The sequence below is a fragment of the Vanessa atalanta genome, chromosome 4 (genome assembly GCF_905147765.1).
Source record: "Vanessa atalanta chromosome 4, ilVanAtal1.2, whole genome shotgun sequence".
In the NCBI taxonomy this organism is placed as follows: domain Eukaryota; kingdom Metazoa; phylum Arthropoda; class Insecta; order Lepidoptera; family Nymphalidae; genus Vanessa; species Vanessa atalanta.
Genome location: NC_061874.1, coordinates 6,146,216 through 6,170,859, shown reverse-complemented (window position 1 = coordinate 6,170,859; position 24,644 = coordinate 6,146,216). Strand labels below are relative to the sequence as shown.

Below are 24,644 nucleotides of genomic sequence, written 5' to 3'. Positions count from 1 at the left end.
GTTTCTCCACAAACGTCATCGATATTTTCCGTAAAAATGTTCGGCGCAATATCGGGCCACACGTGTATACCGGATATCCGGCTTACAGGGTAGCCAGCTATCCGGTTAAATAGCTATAGTATCTGTTTTTAATTTTTATTCATCACAATTATAAAGTTTAAATGTTATTATAAACTTAAATGTCAAATACGTATACAATTACTGAACTACTATAATTTGTACAGACAAACTAATCGATTACAGACTTCGCCAAACAATTCAAATTCTAAATTTATACTCCAATATCGAGTTCATTTTAAATAAACATTATTGTGTTTAATTTAGTACATATAAGTGAGAGTACATACATAAGTACATATCAGAATATAAGCAATGAATGTTACGGGCCATTTTATTGCTTTTTTTTTAATTAGATGTAGGTTATAACCAAACCTATATTTACAATTATTATCATATAAAAAAAGAATAAATCGCGCTCTGAAATGTAAAAAACAAATAAATATAACATTCGTATCTACAAACTATTAGTATTAGTCATCCAAACCAAAATCTTTTTTTATTATAGATACGAGACAGGATTGATATAAATAATAATCTTTTATGCACGTTTAGCCTCTATAGCTATAGTTGGGATTGTTCCCCTTCAATCATAATTAATTCATGTACATACCTCAGCGGTAAATTTTTGGGTCTAAACCTTTTAATATATTTATCCATATTCTCATTGAAATCTTCCACCATTCGAAACTATTTATGTATGCATATACTTAATTTAGTGCGCAAAATCAATAGCGAAATAGTCGTCGTATATCTTTAAAGCGACTGTAATAATTCATGAATGATTTGAATACACTAAATGCAGAATCCACAAAAACGTTATAACATTACTTTTACAAGGAAACGCAATTATGTCGACAGTCGTAATTTTTTGCTGGAAAATACAGTCAGTTCGAACTTCGTTCAAGTCTTGAACGCTTTTGTTAGCTGAACTGGAATACTGCTCCGTTGTCGGAATAAAAAACACACAGTAAAACAATCGAAATAGTACAAAAATAGTTTATAGACATCTAACATAGCATTCAAATATCACTACCTCTCATTCCGTACAAAATAAATAAAGTAGGTATGAAAATTACTTCAAAGCTATATTTTTCAATTATTACAATCAAGAAATTATAAGACATGTTCTTATTTTATTTGTTTATAGCTGGTATTTTTGTATTTAAATTATTTAACAACTATGAAATAAAATTAAATATCAACAAAATTGCAATAACAAGCTAGGGCCCGGGAACTGTAAAGAGTGGCAACAATTTAATATACTATAATCAAAAAATACGTTAATACGCTACTGATACACACATGTTTCAATTCGATGATTTTCATACATTTTTTCACCAAATTAAAATAAATTACATCTAACTAACGACAAAAAGATTTTACTATAACCAAGTTCGTAGTTTTAAATTGAGAGATAACTTAATATATGTACATACGTATTGTATACATGCCAATCCTGTAACCGTAGGTCGTAGTGCGAGAAAGGCAAACAAGTCGTTTACTCGTTTGTATCCGGCCGTGTTTGCCGACTCATTAGTTCGGTTCTCGATTCGAGGCGGGACACTTCTGAACCTTAACGGCGGAAACTTTGATACGATTTTGATACTACGTGCCTAATGAATGTAGGATATTGAATAAACATTGGGTAAAGTTTGTTTTATACATGTTTAAAAGTCATTAGTACCTATGTTATTGTTGCATATGAAAATAATTAAAGATAAAACAAAATTGTACATATGTATATAATTGATCTCATTTTTAAAGTAAAAAAAAAAATTCTTACTTCACCCGTTTATTGTTTTGTATTTGCTTCGATGTCATTCAGTGTATGATAGGAGATTAAGTAATCAGTATTAATTAGTAACCGCAACCAGCCAGTATACAGTATACGCAACCAGACTGTATGCAGTACACTCGTGTGTACCTATTTTATTTTAATTCACTTTTTTTATGAATATAATTATTATTTTGATTCCACGTAATTAACATGTGATTTTGTTTGCTTAATCTTTAAGAAACAATTAATATCCTTCACAGAAAAGATTTCCTTTCCAATGAATACTTTTTCCATTAACGATTATTTATTATTATTATTTATTAATGGAATATTGTATTCTATTCTATTCTATGTGTGTTCCACGAGGATCAATTTTAGGTCCCTTACTACTTCTAGTATAAACTTAGAAGACAGGTCCACATCATAAGCGGTTAGAAAAATCAGACCACTACCTGATATTGATAGATACGGCTCGACTAGTATAACTTGATTATGTCTTATGAAATAATACTTCGGGGTAACGCTACAGATATATCGGTTTTCATTTGAAAGGAGAGGGTTATTATATCTGAGCTTATAATGGATTTTTCTCTTTGAAAGGCAGCAAAGACAGGTTATTCATACTTACGTAATTAAAATAAAAAATCAACAATACCGTATTGTAACAGCAGGCATACGATCAGAAACGAATTTCAAGTGAAATCTTTCAAGTGCCTTAATCCACCAGAGTGACATTTATAAACTAACAATTTTTTTACTTTAATTTCGAAAGATATATTTTTCTGTATAATATCTTTTATCGGTTGAATAGAAAAAAATATATATAAGGACTGGGAAGAAAAATAGATATAATATTAGGAACTTACTGTTTTTTATCTTACAATAAATATAAATAATATAGATTTTGATTATGATATGTATTAGAAATAAAATCTGATAACCCGATGACAAAGGAAAATTAATAAAGTTCTGAGTTCATTTCCTTCTATAGATTTTAGCCAAGCTCGAGCAATTTAAATTATATATATGTATGTACTTATTGTACTTATTATGTGTAGGATGGTTTTTGCAGCTTATCTTATCTGCGGCGCTTTAATAGTTATAAAGATGACATAACAATTCACGTCAAATAGCATATCATATTTGAGCCTATTGTGAAACTGAATTGTTTAATTACATGATATTTAAAAATATTTAATTAGATATCAATATTTAAAATGATATACACCAATATATCTCGGCGGCGCATTGGTGATGTAGTGAACGGTTAATATTTATTTTAGTGCCAGTGTTTATTTGTGATGGTCATCGCTTACCATCAGCCGGCCCATTTGACCGTGGGCCTACCATCGCAATCTTCTTTATTAAAAAAAAAAAAAAAAAACTAAAGTTAAATTAAAATTAACGAAATAATTACATTAACATTTTTAATTTTATTCTTTTTGTTGAGACTTGTGTCACGTACTCGGTGTAGGTGTGAGTGCATTTGAAGCACAGCTGCTGTAAACATTTCATTTTAGTCAGGTATATCTACTGGTATGAGTCAAAGAATATCTAACATTTTACATTTGTAGCTAGCATGAAACTAATTTAAAAAGTTAGTAGGTAGATATTATTAGACTTTTGTAACAGAATCCTAAATTATTGTTTTAAAACTGATAATTATAACTTGTTACGATACATTAAATGAAAAAAAAAATCACTAATGAGTTCATGCAATAAGAAAAATTATACTCCGAAATAGTTTAAATGAATCAGTCTTATTCACTTCCTTACCATTTATTTTTGTTCGTTTCATTTATATTTCAGATATTTCATATTATGTAAATTTTTTTATGTTTTTTGTAACTTTGTACTTTATTTTTTCGTATTTTCTTAATTTTGTTTTAATACCACTGAGCCGAAATGGCCCAGTGGTTAGAACGCGTGCATCTTAACCGATGATTTCGGGTTCAAGCCCAGGCAGGCACCACTGAATTTTCATGTGCTTAATTTGTGTTTATAATTCATCTCGTGCTCGGCGGTGAAGGAAAACGTCGTGAGGAAACCTGCATGTATCTAATTTCAACGAAATTCTGCCACATGTGTATTCCGCCAAACCGCATTGGAGCAGCGTGGTGGAATATGCTCCAAACCTTCTCCTCAAAGGGAGAGGAGGCCTTTAGCCCAGCAGTGGGAAAATTTACAGGCTGCTAATGCTAAAATGCTAATGCTAATGTTTCAATACAATAGGTCGTACGCTTAGAGCAAACAGTTTTATATGGCGAAATATAATGAAAATTTAACGACATACACATACGATAACAGCGACCGTGGATAGATTGCAGTTAGTTATGGACAAGTCTCATTGTTAGGTCCTAATATATTATACACTAAACCCTCTCTGAAAATAAAATCCGTTTAATAACGAAAATACAAATCAGATCAGTAGTTTTTAACAAATTTTTTATCCAAGTGTAGCAAACAAACAAACATGCATACAATATAAAAATAGTAATAAGTAATTTACATAAAATATTAGATTTACAACGACGTCGACATCGACCAGTGCAAACGTCCTTGCAGTAAACAAAGGTTTGTCGCCTACAGCCTACCGAGTAAATCAAAGGAATGCCGCCTTCCACCTTGTCAAATGCCACGCCTTTGGGCTCGCCGTTTCACAAAATAAGGGACAAGTGAGAAGTGCAAGTGCGCTGGGTAATTTCTAATCCCTTAATGTTCACAAATTTGCGCATTAATAATAATATCTCGCCTTGCGATAAATTCATGCTGTTTACTTAATACCTTTTTCTTCCGTATTTTAGAGCGTTTATTATTTTATTATATTTTGGGTGACTAATTAAAAAAGTTTCATGATTACTTTTAATAAAATATTCCGAGAAAACCCGGTTCTGTAATGTACCTGACACCTGTTATTTTAAATAGGAGAAGCATCCGTATTAGATGATGTCTTAACTTTATTTTGTCAAATATTAATTTCATTACGAACAATGCTTAGCACAGGCTAACTTATATCCACGGCAACTTGGATGTTTTTTGTGACAAAACGCTTGCTGTACCATTGCTTTGATGACGGCTTGCATTTCTAAGCAAAACATTTAATTGAAAATAAAAGTTGCTTACATTTTAACCTAATTACAGTCGTTACAAGACATCACAGAAAGTATTGTGTAGTCGATTTTTTTACTATTATTATTATTATATAGGTACCTTCTTTGTATTATGTTAATTTGAGTTTGTTATTTTAATGTCCCTGCATGTTTATATTACAAAGCAGCTTCACAATCTAAATTTAATCAATTTAAAAAGATAAAAATGTTATTCATATCTATAGTATAAAATAACATGTCCTGACTGACTGATTCATCATCGCCGAGCATAAACAATAAAAGATAGGGTCATGAAATTTGGTGAGTAGGATCGTTTTCAGTTGAATATACACAAGGAATTTTGGAAATTCTACCCATAAGGGGGTGAAATAAGGTTTGAAAGTTTGTATAGAAATCCGTCATTTTTATAAGTTAGAGATATGAAACTTTATTTTTGGGATACTGATTAAAAATGAGTAAATACGTATTTAATCGTTTCTGGATTTTCTACCCAAAGGAGTGAAATACACACCAATGTGGTATACAAAGAGGTCTTAAATTAACGTAATATTTTAAGTTAATCTGTAAATATATTAAATTTCCACGCGAGCGAAGCCGCGGCCTAATATAATATAAATACTAGTCTGCATTAGTTATACAAACCCGTTTATACAAACGACACTTCATGTTATTTAAATCACACAATAATATTATTTAAATCCGAACCGTTAATGAACATCTTAGAAACTTATGACTAAAAATCTTATTCTTTATCAACATAAGTACCTAAACCTACTTATTCAATAGGTATTTATACCTATTGAATAAGTATCCAGATTTATCTGGAGACGTCCACTCCGCTAATCAAAGAGAAACAATTGCATTAATTATTTATTGCTTTATCACTTGGTAGCTTTTAATTTAATTTCATCATGTATAATGACGATTCCAAAGTGCTCTCAAGAGCCTACTTGAATAAAGTATAATTTGATTGAATTGATTACTTTTTTAAAGTTTATTTATTTTGTGGCATGTTAAATGCAAATGTTTATAGTAAAATTTAAATTTGAAGCATGAAATGGCATCTATTTTTACTCACAAGTAACTATTTGGATTCGATTGAATGCAAATAAAAATAAATGGCGTTCACGTTTATTTAAGTTTCCAAATTAATTGAACCTAAAATAACTGTATTAATCATTGCGAATCAATTATAACGGAACAGAAGATACGTTACATAAATATGAAAGGAATATCTTATATATTAATAGCGATCTTTGCGAATAGCGATTTTTGTCCCAGTGATTATGGGACGATAGCTGCACGTAAAAAATCGGTTAAGTAGAATTGTCCTCTAATTATGTTATGCTGCTCCAGTGTTACATCGAATATCATTTTTTTTATAAGTTAAATATTTCCCCTTCGAATATTAATTACTATTGAAACGCGTAATCATACCTATCTTCTACAAGAGATTGCGAGTTTTTTTGTATGTTTAGTTAAGATTACCGCATAAGCTGTATTATGTATCTATGGACTACGATTGACATAGAATCTTTATATTATGACTAACATAAGCTATAATTTATGGGTAGGATGCTGCATTTCACTGGGATCAGATCAAGTCTGGGCCCAAACTTCTCCTTCCCGGGATGGAGGTGTTGTGCTAGGCGTACGACACGGCGATAGGGTGGAATTTTGGCGCGTTACTAAAACAGTGATGAACATGACCGTAGAAAAAGGAGGGGAAGAGGGCGACCTAATAAAACATGGATGGAGTGTGTGAGGAGGGATTTGAGAGATGGATGTGAACGATCAGATGACGAATAATAGAGGAGATTGGAAAGGAAAGACATGCTACTCCGTCCACAAATTAATAGGGGCACGGGCAGGGAAAAGAAGAAAACGGTAGGCCATAGGTATTTTATTCCATATATTGATTATGTAAAAATTATAATATTAATTTTTTTTTTCCTATACACAATCCTTATCTACATAAACTTTAACTATCCAAAATTTCTCACAACATTGTGCGGGCAATATATAGTGCGTAAGGGTTAGTTCGTACCGATCGAATTTCCGACTGATTCGAAAACCGTTATTGATTTTGTTCTCCAGGAAATACGATCTAATAAAACTGCTTCTATTGACTGTAGATCAACATATAAAAAGTGGTCAAATCAGCCGGAAATTCGATCGGTACAATGTTACCCCATGGTAAATCTTATGGTATTCTTCTTAAAATTGAGAGAAAGTTTTATTTGTACATATTAACATGGAATATGTGTAATTACTTATTTATACAAGGTTCGTAATCTTCTGTACACTTGCTAATATTAGTCGGTTTTAATTAAAACATAGTTCATCTCGAACCAAAAAGGTATTCATCACCCGCATTAAAATGTAATACATTTCAATTAGTCAGGTCCGAGTAAGATTATTTCAAACGCGAGGTGGAAGACGGTATTCCAGTTAAGTCCTGTGGAAACTTGAATAGTGATACAATATCATACACAACAAAATAGCAATGTTTATGTTAGTTTAAAGTCATGTATTACTATCTTGTACAGGAATATTTTGCTTGTATTTAATTAATCGTACTATTATTAGTTTTGAATACCTGGAATAAATTCCAGCATGCAATAAGATTATTTCAATAATTAAAATGGTATAATTTTAAATGACGGTCTAAATATAAATCAACTAATTTATGATGATAATGTTATTCATCTGGCCGATTTCGGCAACGGCAACCATTGACCACTTGCCACTGTGCAAATTTGTGTGAGTAAACACAGATGCGTTCTCTATTCCTGAATAATCTGATAGAACTGCAAATCCGATACGATCGGAAAGAGTTCAGGCGCAGGACCAACGGACTAACCTGCTTCATCATTACAAGTATATAAAATATTACTTATAATAATGTTTGAATATTTTGTATTAACTGCTTTTATTAAGCTCTCTAAAGTACCAAATACTCTTAATATTCTAGCTTGGCGTTAAGAGAAAACATTGTATCATCAGCCCAATCGGCTACATATGCAAAGTTAATCCTATTACTTGGTCAACAATATTGACAACCTGCTGTAGAACTGACACCGTCCAAGCCCATTTGCTTTGTCCAACGGTGGATTATCTTCAATCTATGATTTCGGCACACTTAAAATTTACAAGTTTACGCAATCAAGATTCATAGTCTCTGGGGGCATACCTCAGCTTTAGTTAACTAAACGACGTTCAATAAACACGCAGCAATTCCAGCACACCCTAAGCTTCTAGGGCTAGAGCCTATTTATTTTAAAATATTAAAAACGCTTATAAGGTCATATTCAAAACGGTTATAGGCTCGTAGGTCGTTTAAAATTATATATTCCTCAAAGGCGAATTTAATTACCCTTCTTGGTTATAGAAACAGAAACAGATACATTGTTGTAAACTTTAAAGTTGTACTTTACATCAAATATAGGTATTATCAGCCTATGAAATAGGTATTAAATATTTCTATATAATAACTATTTCACCCCACAGATGGGTAAACGCCTTCTTTTCTCTTACAGAAAATATTGGCAGTATAATGTAAATAAACTTGTATCGAAAGTGAATTAAAAATACAAATAATATTGACTTTATCAAAGAGGACAGAGTGGAACAAGGCTATCTCCATTTGATTTTATATTTTAGCTAATAGCGTTATTTTTTATTTATTTTTATTTTTTTAAACTTTAAATTTCTCTCCTGTAAAGTTCTAAAAATGTCGCTTAATACAAATAGCCCGTTAACCCTCGATATATGTATATAATCATATATAATCCAAATATAATTAAAAACTCAATTCGGCCCAACACTTGAAGAGAGGGTAAACATATTGCGCTCTCCACAAACCAAAAATTGGTTCTATTCACAAGAGCCCAAAAAAGAATGTAGAATAATTATCATAAAAAAATATATAAAAAATAATATAACAATACCATAATACTAAAATAAAAAAAGGAAAATGAACAACTACTAAACCAATTTCCATGTTCTAAAAATATACCAGATTATATTAGCATCAGCGTCAAAGTTGTATACACAATTATATCTCAATCGATTTGGTAATCCTGGCTTTATAAACAAGTTATTGTTGGTTGCGAAAATTTATAAATTAAATAAAATTATGTTTGTAAGGAAATTATCAGAATTTATGTATTTGTTAAATTTGACAAAACATTTGAACCGTCAAACACGACTAGACTTATAATAAAAAGGCCTGGGTTTGGTGAGAAATATTTTTCCAAAAAAGTTTAACAAAAATAGTACAACTTACGAACAAAACACCATTTTGTCCTTCGATGAATCGACTCCAGTACAGTCCCTACTAGACCAATAAATGGTCATGTTGTTTCTTATTGTACTTATATTATATTTTATACCCATGTGCACTTTACGAATACTTATCAATTCTTCGTAGGAGATCAATGAGTAGATAAGGATTGCACTTTTACATTTACTTAGTGGTAGAGCTTTGTGCCGTCAAGGTGGGTACCACCTACTCATCAGATATTCTACCGCCAAACAGCAACACTTAGTATTGCTGATCCAGTTTGAAGGGTGAATAATCTAATGTAACTACAGGCACAAGGGACATAACATCTTAGCTGCCAAGATTGATGCCACATTGGCTATCTAAGAAATGATTAATATTTCTTTCATCACCAATACGTATGCGTGGTGATGACCACTTATATCTATCAGCTTTTCCATCCGCTTACCTACACTAAAAAAAAGTTTGTAAAAGAAAAAAAAGCGAGGTGGCGTCCTAATAGCACAGCTGATATTTTACTCGTTTATTATTTTCACTATCTCAAATATTCTTTAAAGCTAATGAACTCGAAGTATGCATCAAATAACGAGAGAGCGGTATCAACGTTCTCCCTAAAGTACCTTTTACTTTAACTACCACTACTTTGGAATAAATAACAAGTATACTACAACGCCTCTTATTTCAACTTTTAGAGAGACAAAGATAGGTAAACGATATATAACGTTATTTTGAATAAAAAAGAATTAAATCGTTTGACGCATAGATTTTATATATAGAGTAGTTTATAAGTTTAGTTATTATTATTATTTTGCCTTTTTTATTTCCTTATATATTTAATCAAATAGTAAGAACTTATTCTGTTGTCAGAAAATATTTTTATGACCGAGGGTAAGAGTGTAAACCGTCATCAAATTATTTTCAAAAGAGGCCTTCACTGAAGTATCAGCAGCACCTTATGGGGATGAGATGCTGAATTGCAAAATAACTTGAGATGAATTTCTACAGGTAACTTCTAAGAAACATGAGTTTGCTATTTTATAAATATATTAAGTTAAATTAAATAACATTATATAAATAATTAGTATCGACATTTATACAATTTTTAATGGTAAATAGATCGGACATGCACATATGAATTTGATACGAACTTCCGGTGACTACATAAAAGGTTTAACATTTTTGATTTAATATTAAAAGTAATAATTAAAAATAAGAAAAAAACAACACACACATATATATTATAGAACATTATAGTATAGAAGGTCGCATACACAGGTGCACTGTCTTTTCCTTCGCACTTATAATCCGACGGGACAACAATCCAACAAGACCGCAAAAGTGGCGCAGGACCAACGGCTCTAGGTGCCTTCCAAGCCACGAGAATGTAACACATCATTCTTACCACGCACTGCCACTTTAAATTAATAAAGTTATATTGTCTAGATTAAGAATTCTAATTCCAATCTTAGGATCACTTACCTCATGAGCTCACTAAAAGACTACCAATTCTACTTCATTATGCTTATTATGCAATGTATCAAAAACAATAAAAGCTATTTTTATTTTGACCTGAAATATTGTACGTTGCATGATATGTACGATCATATTGAACATTATCAAACAAATAAATTTAAAAATTAAGAAGATATGTAAATCACAATTTACGGTTATGACGCCATTATACGTATAAAAAAGTTTTAACTGGCATATACTCGTATAACGGACTGAAATCGACGCGGGTGAAATAGGAAATACGTTCTCCTCAGAGGTTTCAAGAAATATTCAAGTATTGACTCAGAAAAGTTTCGTGTTTAATCAACAAAAACAAAATATTTATTGTTTAGTCAAGGAACTTTTCGCCTACTGGTTGACGGGGGAGTAAAAATTAATTGAGTTATTTCAGGCACACGTCCGCATTCAATGGAATATTAAAATAAACTGCCTTCTAAATTGTGGTCTCATTTATTTTTATTGTGAGTAAAAAAAACTTTTCTTCCATTTATTAAGTTAATTTTGCTACCTACGGGTGAAAAATAAGTCTTTCTAACGTATCAAAGAAACATTTGCTACGGGCGTTGCCAATTATACTATAAATAATTAATTATTACTAGCATGTAATAGAATATTGATTTAAAATACAATTTACCTTTGAAAATGTTTTTACTAGAAAAAAGCTATTTGTCAAGATTGTTTTGTATTACATTTGTTTATTCACAAGAGTTCTACTGAATACGTATAAAACTATTGAATAAACAGCAATATATTTTGTTTTGATGGTAAACGAATTGTCTTTTATCTGTGTAGATAGAAGATACAATTTGTACATCAATATAAAATACAAGAATGAATCACTTTGTTAACATTATAATATTTATATATGTTAATCTTAATTTATTGAATTATTATACACTATAAAATGAGTTACTGCTAAAATTAAAATAACTTTTTATTTTAACAGTTAGGTACTCATTTTAAACGTATTATGAGTCCTCGATTTTTAATAATGTAGAACATATATTAAATGAAATGATACCTAATTTAAATACCCATAGCTATGTTTAAAATTATTTATACTATTTGATGTTCTATTACAATGTGTATCAGTTCCGTGGCGTGTTTTGCGTAGCGATGGCGCCCTGTTAAGACGTATGTGAAATTGTTAAAGAATTATTTTTAGAGCGGGCTGCACTCAGCTGGGCGAGCTCGGTTTAACATCGGATTGAATCATAAAGCAACATTGACGTCAGTGCTCTGCCTCTTTACCTACATAAACTTTCATCTAGATGCTTGTCTCACATAGACCGACGTTAACAAAAGCGCCAAGCTATTTATACTATCCAGTTAAGGTAGTAGTCATTAGCGTCTACAACTGGCACATCTCTTTATTTTATGGTTCCGTAGTAACACGGACCGCTTCGTTTTATCTATAAGTCGCTTAATTTATTTTCTACTGTTTTACATGTTTCAGAAAAAAAAACATATTCTATACATGTTCATGTTCAATTCATAATATTTACTTTTAGCTTTCCGGGGATATTTATGATTTCTATCAATTTTCGATGATAGGGCCTCTAAGAAATACTAAGGGCTCATAGGAATATAATATTCTTAGCTTAAACCAACCATTAATATTTTGGCAATAATGAAATAACTAAATGAAATTTTAAAATAAAATCACTTAGTCACTTTGTCTTTTTATTTAATATATTTATTTATTTCTTTACAGATTTTTATGTCCGTACTTTTGTGAATTTTCGTTTGTGTATTATATATTGATTTCTATAAGCGTTAAATTATTACTGCCTGTCTAGATTATCGAATCTGAAATTAACTGTAATACGCCATCAAATTATATTATTATTGTTTTCCAGTGTTATCATGTAGTTTTGAAAACATTGTATGTAATACGTGCAGCATAATCACGTCCCAGTTCATCTTAATTATTATTATTAATACATACTATTATAGCCATCAACTAAATATACGGGCAACAGCAGTATCAATAAACATTCTTTGCTTGGTCGCACAGGTGTAGCCCTGGTTTTACAAATGATCGCTTGGCTGCAATGTTATGCTCATATTTTGTCACAATATTTAAAAGCTTCTATTTGTTATAAATATTTAATTATTTCAATGTCAAATTCTGTCTCGTATTTAATCAATCAAGTTTTCTGTTGGTAAATTTTATTTCTACGAATAAAATTTATTAATAACGGATTAAAATTGTAATTATTCTAATAAAATTTAGTAATAGATAAAGCAATTGACCTTGACTGTCGTGTAGACAGTAGTATGTCATTATAGTTCGAAAATTCACTCATTTATTTTATAAAACACTTAAATATTCCATATTCATATTTTACAAATGGTTATAAAAATGTAGAATTATATTCCTTCCCTAAAATATGATGAATTACCTCCCTAATAAGCATAGTCCACGTTTAACGTCTAGTTTTAATTGCATATCTACTATCCTAAATATATTATTGAGATTATTTACAGTATTTTAAAAAAACAAGCATTAATTAACGGAATATATTCAAAATGTTCCAAAATGTTATATTTTGGTTTTTAACTACGTAAAGTTGTTCGATTTGTTGCCAAAATGGTACCGGAAGAAGCTAAATTATGTTATCCTGAACATTATGAGGAATTGAAAAAGAGGAATGCCAAGAGAACAATCAAATCAAAATATACATTATTCAAGTAGGCTTTTACAAGCACTTTTGAATCGTCATTTAACAAACTTTATTAAGTGAAGTGACCACCGATTTTGGAATGTAGATTCTACCGAGAAGAACCGGCAAGTAACTCAGTAGTTCAACATTTAAATACAATTATATATTCTCACTCTTATTCGTTATTGGCTGTCCAATGACGAATAAGAGTGAGAACTCATTCCATCCCCATCATAACATTATTGGTTATGACGTCGCACATATCATAATACATTACTGCGCAAAAACCGTCTACCGATTGAGAAAAATAAAGCTTAAGCAGAAGCAATAAATTTTAAAAAACTTAATATTCAGACACAGAATATAAATACACACTTATCAACCAATTACGTCAAATCCTACTTTTATAATTAAATTAAATTAGATAACTTTAATTCAATAATAAATATTTAGTGGAATAAAAACTATTTTATAAAATTTGGTTATTCTAAATTATTGTACGAAAATGTTTAACGTTCATTTTCAAATCCAGTCATATAAGTTATCCGTAGTAAGCTTCGTGGGGTTTTGATTCAAGTATGTACCTATATAAACAAATGTTAATATTTTAAAAATGTATGCGCACAGTCAATATTACGGCTAGCACCCATCCCCATCCCCAGTCATTATATCAAACGTATTTTAAATTCTCTGAAACTATTATGAAAACCCAATTGATAGAAGTTTCACAGATATTTTTCTATAAAAAATCTTTAAAATTTACAAATTATATTGTTGATATAAGATATGATTATAAGATTCGAAATTAAGGTATCATTCATTTTATAAAACTCAGTAATAACTGTAAGCTTAATTATTAAGTAAAAACTTCTAGACTAAAGATTATTTCACTTCCACGCAACATAGACACATAATAGATAAACTGCGTTCACTAAGAATGCAGTCATTATTAACTAGTGTTAGAAATGTATGCGAGCTCATTTGAGGCAATAGGTATCACCCACTCATCACTTATTTACCGCCAAACATCAATACTTTGTATTTCTGTGTTCCGATTAACAGAACCGTCCGACCGTCTACCTTCCTGTTATTAATAATAACAAAAACTCCCATATAATTCAAATTATTATTTATTGATGTAATAAAAAAATAAACAAGGAAACAAAAATACTTCTTGATTGTAATATAATTTTAACCAATGAATTTACTAAGACAAAACCAAAGTGTCACGTTAAAAATAAACGTTTGAATATATATAATAAATTATTATATATTATATATTAAATCAATCCATAAAGCGCCGTCCTACACTCTGTTTTGCTTAATAATTATTATTTATCATTATCATCACCGCAAAGGCAATTTCGAGTACCGACTAATTACGTCCATGCTAGAGTAAAATAAACCTACTGAAACTAATAACAATGTCATTATATTTTAAACGTAATTAAGAATATTATATGAGAGGTAGTATGATTTATAGGAGAGAAATTCAAAAGCATTCCCGTGTTCGTATCAAGTACCCGAAAGCCGTTAAAATTATACAAATATGTTTGCGCTTCTACCGTGTATATAGAATATGATATTTTTAACAAAGTTAGATGTTGCCTTTTGTTAACATAAAATACACATAATATATAAATTCTATTTATTTATTATTATTAGAAAAAAATATTACGGCAAGTAAAATAAAAATAATTATTTTTAGCTTATTTTTGGGGCTTTATTTGAAAAGAAAGATTTTTCGATAAAGGCATAAAGATATACAGTACTATTACTCTAGACAAAACAAAACAGTATAAGGAGTAAAAATACGACGATTAAATCACAAAGAATGCGTAGGAAACATCACAGTAGAATAGAAGCTATTAAAACCTTATTTACGGTGTTGTTTATAAAATTAAAGAAAAACGAAAACACATGTGAGATACTATAAAAAGTTGGAGCAAATGTGAACATTTGAGGCTCGTAATGAGAAATTTAAACTGTAAAATAACTATCACCTTGGATTCCCACAACGTCGAAACAAGCTTAGACATCCAATTTTTATTTCCTCGTTAACATGTATGTAACACATTTTTATATGAATATAATTGTACCTTTAATAAGATGAAACTATTGAAAATATATCGAAACAATTAACCTTATTGTAACCAAAACTAATGTGAATATTGCATAAAAATTGCCACAAACGAATATTTTACTGACAACTTAGAAACGCCGAGTTTGTGGTTAATAGCGTAATTTACAGGCTTACATCTAGCAGTGGACAAATACTGACCATGTAACATAAATTGATCTAATTTCACGATCATTGAAGCAATATAAATATAATTTTAAAGTAAACAAAAAAATGTCATTGAGACACTTGAGCACGGTCTGTCAAAATTCTATATTTTTCCCACGAAATTTCCTGACATTGTTAATCGTTAAGGAGTTATCTTGATTCTTGACAAGATTCAGGTCATGCTTACCTTAAATGGTCATCGGAACAGAACCACCATTCAAAATTTCAGATCCATAGTATAAATGCGAAGCCTTTATCTGTTTAAGTCTAAACAACACGTATTTTACACCTCTTTTAATAACTGTAATACATTTTCATTTAAAAGGCAGGTTATAATAATTATTATTATTTATAAATAAATTGAGCATGTAAAGGCTTTTATTGCCAAATAACTAATCGATGTAAAATCTCGTCTCTTATGGAATCCATCGCATATTGCTTTTTTTTTGTAACCTCTTTTTCCCTGGAAGGCTTTCATTTTTACAAGATTAAAAATAATAAGCACAGTGTATTTCATAGTAAATTAAATACCACGAAGTATAAAATTAAATAATAAACATTATAAATGTGTCGTAAAGCAAACGATATGTTTTCGATAAATTTTTTAAACTCTTCGGCTAATATATAGCCGCCGACAGAATTGAATATGCAGTAGGTTATTGCTTTTCGATTTACCCCTTTCCGATACATAGAGGAGCATCCATTATTGCATTTTCTCGTGGTAGGATATTAGATTTTAGCCATAGTAAAAGATTACTGAAAGCCTCTGTGACTAAAGGATTTTCAATGGCTCAGTTAATACAAAATAAACAGTTCTATTTTAATACAACATTCTGTTACAATAAAACTTTTATATTGACGTAAATAGCTATATACAGCTTATGATTAATACTAATGCAAATAACACATTTCAAGATTGAATGAGACTTAAATCAAACATTTGCCAAGATTAAAAAGATAGGTAACAATTTATAGAATTCAGATTAAGTTATATAACATACAGACTTATTTAAAAACCGATACTTAATTATCTATAATAAACTAACTGCCCAATTACGGGGTGAAAGTATTTCTGTGGCAAAACAGATAGAATGTCTCAGAAATCGTATAACCTAGGCCAATTACATAATATGGATAAAAATTTAGTTTAGAATAACCAACGTGAAATTCATGGGGTGTCTGTCAACAGCTCTCTTCTTTGATTAAGAATTCCCAATTCAAATTTATAAATTAATTTAGCTGGTACATTTGAATTTTGAAAACAGTCATTCATTTGTTTTTTCCTCGTAATTTTTCTCCTTGGCATCGCTTATTACCGCACAATGGAAAACATTAAATATCGGTATATTAACGATAACGAGTTTTACCTTTGCTGCCAATAAACAACTGCAGCTGCAGAAACAGCCGAAGGAGAGAAAAAGTTCAACTCCGATGCGGCAGTCCAAACCGCCTTCAAAGAGTTTATTGATTCTTGCCCCATATTTTTTATTAAAGGGAATGAGATGGCAAAAGTGCATAGATAACAACGGTGCATACTTTGATTAATTAAAATTATTGTACAGTCAGAGTAAGAAAACCTTCGTCAGTATTCAAATTCATTCCTTTATCAAGTCAAAAACTCTTAGTACCTTTTGAAACTAAAGCACTGAACAGACAACTGCATATAAAATTAAACTAACATAGTATGATAACTTGGTTCAAAATAATATAACATCTTTGGACTACGTCTAGTGTCATATAAACATAAAAACTTTTTTATAGCCTAATTAGTCATTAGAAGATTTTAATTATTTTGTAGATATGATATCTTAATTGTCAATTGTCAAAGTCTGCCAGTGTCATATACTTGCAATAATCTTACAATCTTAGAATAAAAACAATTGTAATTTTATTCGGCCGCTATTTTAAGTGACTGTTAATGTGACATGTGATGAGTGGTTCCATCGGCACCGGGAAGTGGTGGTGATTCCTTGGCCTGCAAAAGCGGCGGATATACCCTATCGAAAATCTATGAAGTTTGATGGTGCAGCGGTGGATAAATAATAAATCGTTATTAAAACCAAAGCAGTTGTCGTAGAACATAGCCGAAGTGTCTGGGAGGGCTTCAGAGGAATCAACATATACTCTCGCCTTGTTGGATCAATGCGACAGCGACTACAAGCTGTGATTAACACGAATGGCGGTTTTTAATAAAATAAAGATTTGTTTAAATGGATAAATTTTACCATTTTAATTACTATTTATTTTTACTATTTTATTTATTACTTCCTTCCTGCGGTTTCACCTGCGTTCCCGAGAGATTTAATGTTTGCCCGGGATAAAAAGTGTCCTATATGTTATCCAAATCCGTTCAGTAATTTTTACGTGAAAGAGTAACAAACATCCATCCATACCTTAGAGAGATCAGCCAGATCCATACACACAAACTTTCGCGTTTATAATATTAGTAGAAAGTAGGATTACTACTATGCACACTCTTTTATAAGAGACAAGACAATATCCTCATCTCCGATGTTACAGGAGCATTCACGAAGGCTTATGAGGTTTCGTGAAAAGTTAGTAATTATCATACCGAATGACGGCTTCTCCTTATTATTATAGCTTTTAACTGCTTATATACTCTTCGCTATTCGACTTATAATGACATTGCGACACAATATGTCATACTCCATCGGTAAAACATATTATCGTTCATACTGAGCAAACGAAAATAGACCTTAAGGTGACGAACCTTTTCCTACCCCAACTGTACAAAAAAAAGTAACTTTATATACCTCCCGCACAAAACGCCAATTTAATATGTAAGGACCTAATAATTTATAACGAATTATGCCACCGCTTTTAAAGGGAAAATACTTAAGACAATTTTAAATGGAATGGAGTTTTAGAATCGAAGGAAATACAGAAATTATCATGTTGCAATTGTATTTTTTACAATGTTCTTTAAGCACATTATAAAAATATAAAATTCTCCTACTTATTACGGTATAATAATAAAACTAAAAATTAATTCCGATCAACTCCATTTTAATTTTTATTCCCTTGACGACTTACATCTGTTCTACAAAAATGTAAAATGATCTTTATTATGGATATTTAAAGATTAAAGTTTGAAAAAAAAACAATTGAAAATTACAAAGTCAAATTATTCAAGTTCAAGGAATAAACACGGATGAGATTTGTTACCATCTTGTAATGCTAGACTGCAACAAATGCGTTCAACCCCTTACACAGAAACTAAATAAAAGAAAAATGCGATCTTTAATAATAAATTACAAAAAATTTACATGTATAAAAAATATTTTTAAAACGGTGGTCATCAACGGTTTTTTTTCTTACAAGCTAACCTCCAACACCTATTTCCGTATTTCTAATATTAAAAAATGCGAATTTTAAAACATCTTTTATCCCCAATTTCATTCCCATAGGCGATGAAATTTCAAAAACGCTGATACAACTATCTCTTACTCATAAACAAAAACGTAAAAACCGAATTCCATATTTGTAATTTAAAAAAGTTACGAAATACCAAACAAACTTGCATACTAAAATTCAACTTCATGAAAACAATATTTAAGTTTTTTAAAGAAACCGTACTACTAATAAAAACTTTTACACCATTTAACCGCATTAGAAGATGATTTTTTCAAAATCTATTCTATTGCTTACCTACATTCAATAAGAAATTCTTGTGAAATATTCCATCCTTTTGGACCCAGTTGCTTAAAGCTGTAAGTAGAACGCGAGAACATCATTTTAAAATTTTATTTTGTCGATTACATGGCAAGAAATGTCAAGAAAATGTAAAGAAATTCCACGATTACTTGGCAAATGGGTAATGTTACACTTGGGTGTATTCGAATCCAGCTAAAGTCGTTTGTCCTACGCCTGATCTCTCTTCGATCCCGTCCGATTGACTTTCGGTCAAACCATGGGAATGCGATATGCATCTGGGCTTCATATAGTTGTTCACTATGATAATCTTTTAGTTGAACATTAATTCATTGCTTGAGATTTGCTGCTGTGTACGAAATCTAATGATTCATTAAGGAAACTTCTTGATATAATTGGAATGATGTCAATAAATTATATGTATATGATTTAATATTACAAACATTTGTACCCTTGTCTAGAAAGCTATATTTTTTGGTTATGAGTACAAATTTCCATGTCCATTATTTGACATTTAACTCCCAAGATACTTAAAGTTAGATGTACATGTTTTTTACATAAATGTGTTTACATATCTGGATAACAAACCATTATATAAACTTGGCCGTTTTTATTTTACCAATAATTATTATGTAAGTAGAATGCGATTAAGATCTTTAAAATAACCTCAAGTCCATTTTACATAATTCATAAAACCTAGGGATGAGTAGTTTGAGGATGAAACGTAAAATTGTCTTTATATGTTTATAAAATTTGTCCATTTAATAAATAACACAAACAGCGAATAGTAAATTAGAAGTACGGTGCTATTTTACCTATTCCCCTGCCGAAGTTCAGATTTTTATTTTTGTTTATTCCAGCTGAAAAGTTTGTAACGTGGACCTCCCGGGTCGAGTTTCACATGCATATGCGAACAGTCACTAACTAATTACAAAATGTATAAAAAATTAACAACGTATATAACCGACCATCGATAAGGCTTGTATGAGCCTGGTTAAATATCTATCCATCAGTTATCCTGTCGACAAACATGTATAAGCACTTTGTATTGATGTATTCCGGTTTGAAGGGTGAGTGAACCAGAGTAATTACAGGCACAAAGGGTATTAACATCTTAGATCCCATGGTTTACGGTGAATGGTCAGCTGAAGGAATATACTTCTTATAGCGCCTATGTCTTTGAGTAGATTAAGCACTCGAGCCAAAGCTACGGGCTTGAAGCAGAGCGAAAAGTGCAGTCAATTAAAACACCAGGTATCAAAGGGCAACGAAACGCTACTTTTAATTTCAAGCAAAACGTGAAATTTCGTACGATTAAGCTTATCAATTTACAGAACTGCACCGGTCAAATTTTGATGTTTTTTTTGCTAAATTAAATGATAATGATACATTATGTAGTTATGCATGCAAGCTCTAATAACGGCAATATGGTTAAACCCGAGAGGCGCTGAAAGTAAATCTCACTCCCTGATAAATGGCAAGAGCCAGGATGTATCTATTTAACAAAAAACAGCTCATATGTCTTTATGTTTTAATATAAAAAAAAAAACATGTATGATTGAGCAAAATTTACATCAAGTATTTTACATAATGTCGTGAGTACAACCGTTTTTTTATCCCTTGTTCCATATATTGTTTTCTGATTATGTTATATGACTTTATCGGCATGATTATAATGCATTTACTTTGAAAATGTGCTTTTAGTTACTTTGTACCTTATTACAGAATCATTATAATAATACGTTTTGATTTCGCTAATGCATAAATAAAATATGTACGAGTTTGTAATCTAATCACTCTAAAATATTGTAACTATGTTTTTTAGATAATGAAAAATTATTTCACTTTAATATCTAACGACGGAACTTTACTTGTATGCCTAAGTATATGCATATGAATGCCGCTGCTTAAAACTTCAATTTTCCCATTGGTTTACTTTCATTTAAATAAAACATGTTGTTCTACATATCAATGTATTGTATCGTTTAAAATGTTTATTATTTGGCAATATTAAAACAGTATCTATTTAATATTAACAAAGGTATTGTTGTAGATAAATGTTAAACCAGTGTATCTCCCCTATACTAAAATTAGGCTTGTATTTACGGCTATTATACGTGTTTTTAGTCAGAAGATAACGACCCTATTAAATCGCTTTCTAATATTAAACTTTAGTACGGTTCAGGATCTTCCCATTTCATTGAATGCGTAATCGCATATAAGCGATTTACATTGTAAACGTCCGACGCGATTTGCTTATTGTTCAATGTAGACGATATCCGATCGCCATACCTACGATGATATAGACACGTCTTAGTACACAAGTAGATAGTGTAGTTGTTAAAGTCTTTGTGCATTCGTCTTTCATGACAGCCGTTACAGATAGACTCGCATGGAGATAATATCATCCAAGCGCCACGAATCCCGCATATAGTTCAGTAGATAATATAATGTATTTGGAGAAACATAATAAACTACAAGAACGCTTGTTTGTAACTCGGTAATAGATAATTGATTTCCTATACAATACACTCTTGAAGACTTATTGGCATAATAATTTACAAATATAATGTTTACAAGTCTCCGGTGTTTAAATCAAAATGAATGCTTATATGCTCTATGTCTGTTTCGGAATCCTCACGTAACACGTGTCGAGCAAGCAGTCGATCAGAACGGGTAACGTTAAAATTTATTACATTAAATTACTCAAAACTGATATTCCAGTTTCAACTTTTGCACGAGTAAGTTGTTGAAGTCACGGTTGAATCGATACAATCGTAATGTAGTTAAATTTAATCATAATACAAGTTTCATCGTATCATATAATTAAATGTATTCATTAAATACATATCGGCTGGCTTTTTACAATGAAATGAACGATATAAAAACTAATTTTATTGTTATAATCAAATTATAGAATTTCTGAAAGTTGAAATCTATCGTTATTCTTTCGTAATGTAAGCAATAAAAGTCTCGATTCTGTGATATATAAGATTTCTAAAGTGTAATCTGAACTTATTCCAAAGTATTTGAAAGAGTTCATAACAAAGAAATACTATAAATCTTAGTTGAAGCTTTCTAAGCTCAAACGATAAATGTATTTTTCAGTCTGGCAGTAGTATAGAACTTAATAAGAAAATGCTTTTATTGTGTCGTATTCTTTAGTTATATGTCAGAATGATTGGAAAATTTCATATAAATGTAAATAATACATGTCTGCTAAGATTAGACGTTTGTATTTCGATGATCGATTATCAGAATACGAGGCCGTTAATTTTAATTTATTAATCTACTCTCTATGGATTTTTTATGATAAAATATCAAAATAACATCTGCCGATTATTCTACTACTAAACAATTTTATTTTGTTTCTGTGTGCATAATTGTGTAATTACAATCACAAAGAAGCTTAGGCATTAGTTGCGATATTATAAAAAATGTTTGCTTGTCCTGTAATCATTAAAAAAGAAAGTATAGTTTCGTGAACTCTAACGAATTTTCCCAGAAGTTTGACCACACATCTGTTCATAAAATTTTGAAATATTTCAACAACTTTGTAGCCACATTGAAATAAAATTTATCTTGTTGTATGAAAATACGTTAAAAGTCTGTTTAAACTAAATAAATGTGATGTTTTATTGTTTTTTGAAGTGAATCATTGTTAGAACTTATTAGTATTAAAACATCTGCTTCGCTTCTTTTTTTCACCTGAAGTAGCGTTATGTAATCCCATCAGCACGTAATGAAGAGATTTACAATAATACGTGATAAATTAGATTCTACATCAATATGTATATATCTGTATCAAAGAACATTAAATGGAGGCAAATAAAAAAATGGTAAAAATCATACTCTACGGAAATATTGAGTGTCCTAATCATATGATACAAATGATATAATAAAAGAATATTGGATGAATTACTTTAGAAGCAACAACAAACTGGTTTCATAAATATGAACGAAATTTCAAAAGATTACCACGTTTGAAATAAAATATAAATTAAATAGTAGTTGAAAAAAGAGACTTCAAATAAGCCATTTCAATTTAAGCTGATTAAATGTACAGTTAATTATTGATTTGAATGATTGATTTGAATTCATTTAAAATTAACTAGCTTAAAATAAATTCTGTTCTATTATTATTTTTCTTTGATACGAATAAGATTAGCTATTTAATTTGATTATATATTAAATAATTATTATCAAAGTTTTTTAATTGGTTCCTCTTCTTCTAACTGAACAAATTAAATAATGTTTAAAACTTGAAGCTTTTATTAATTAGTAATATAATTCTTAATCAAGGGAAACCACTTTCATTTCGAAATATAACTTACCTCAAACAAGACTACTTAAGTGTCTTTCAACAACTTTATGGGCAACTTTTTCAACATTGAAAAAGTAAGAAAAGTTATGAAATTTTGCAGTTTAATATCACTTTAAAGTAATATTCTTCATATTTAATTTATGTACTGTATGCAAACTTTTTTAGTAACACATCCTAAATATAATTTAACGATTATAAAAGTTACAAAGTGACATTAATCCATTTTAAAATATTTATTCTGCTTGCAATGAAAGGTCTTACTATACTTTAAGTATTTATATAAATTTGTAAACATTACTTACCAGTGCAAGAGATGACGGCACGTGAATATACCGATGATCACCCGGCGGCGGCGGCCGCGTGGTCACCGCCGCACATCGTGGTATAAACAAGCGACCCGTCACTGAGTCACTCACTCGAATTTTAGTTTATATTAAAAAAATACAATAATTTACAAGCGGATAAATTTAAATATTTGAAACCCAGAGCGAAACACAAATAGCGATGTTTGCGTTAATAAGCCGCGCGCTCCGGCAAGTCAAGCTGAGCGCCCACGAGGCTGAAGGCGACTGGCGCGAGCTTTGGGCGGGCGGCCGCGCCCCTGCGCTTCGTCCCTCACCCACTACTGCCTTTAGAATTCTTCAAATTCTGCCACATACTTTAAGCGTTGTTTCGCTCTCGAGCTTCACTAGCCGGTGAAGTCTGTCTAATCAGTGACACCGAAGTTTTGAAGTAAAAATTATTATCACGATTGTACTGAAGATTCGATTGTAACAACAAATCAATTTATTTAATATAAGAAAATAAGCATTTTAATAAGCATCATAAATCAAGATGATTAAATTCATTATGATAATTTATGAAAGATCTGTAAAAAATTATTGCGAGCATCATATTTCGAAGAAAGAAAAGAGAATCAATATAGTTATTCAATAATTTAAAAAGAAAAAT

At 30.5% G+C, this 24,644-nt stretch overlaps 1 protein-coding gene across 4 annotated transcripts in view; it reads right to left on the bottom strand.

Moving 5' to 3' along the window:
• The window catches only part of LOC125077562 (eye-specific diacylglycerol kinase), a 167,391-nt gene extending 143,297 nt beyond the window's left edge, over positions 1–24,094 (bottom strand). For 2 of the 4 annotated variants that reach the window (XM_047689503.1, XM_047689505.1), the window contains exon 1: positions 23,996–24,093. The gene's annotated coding sequence lies outside the window, so the exon portion shown is untranslated. Of the gene's footprint in view, positions 1–23,995 lie in introns of all 4 variants that reach the window. The other 2 variants (XM_047689502.1, XM_047689504.1) reach the window with 2 other exon arrangements.
• Positions 24,095–24,644: the final 550 nt, after the last annotated feature.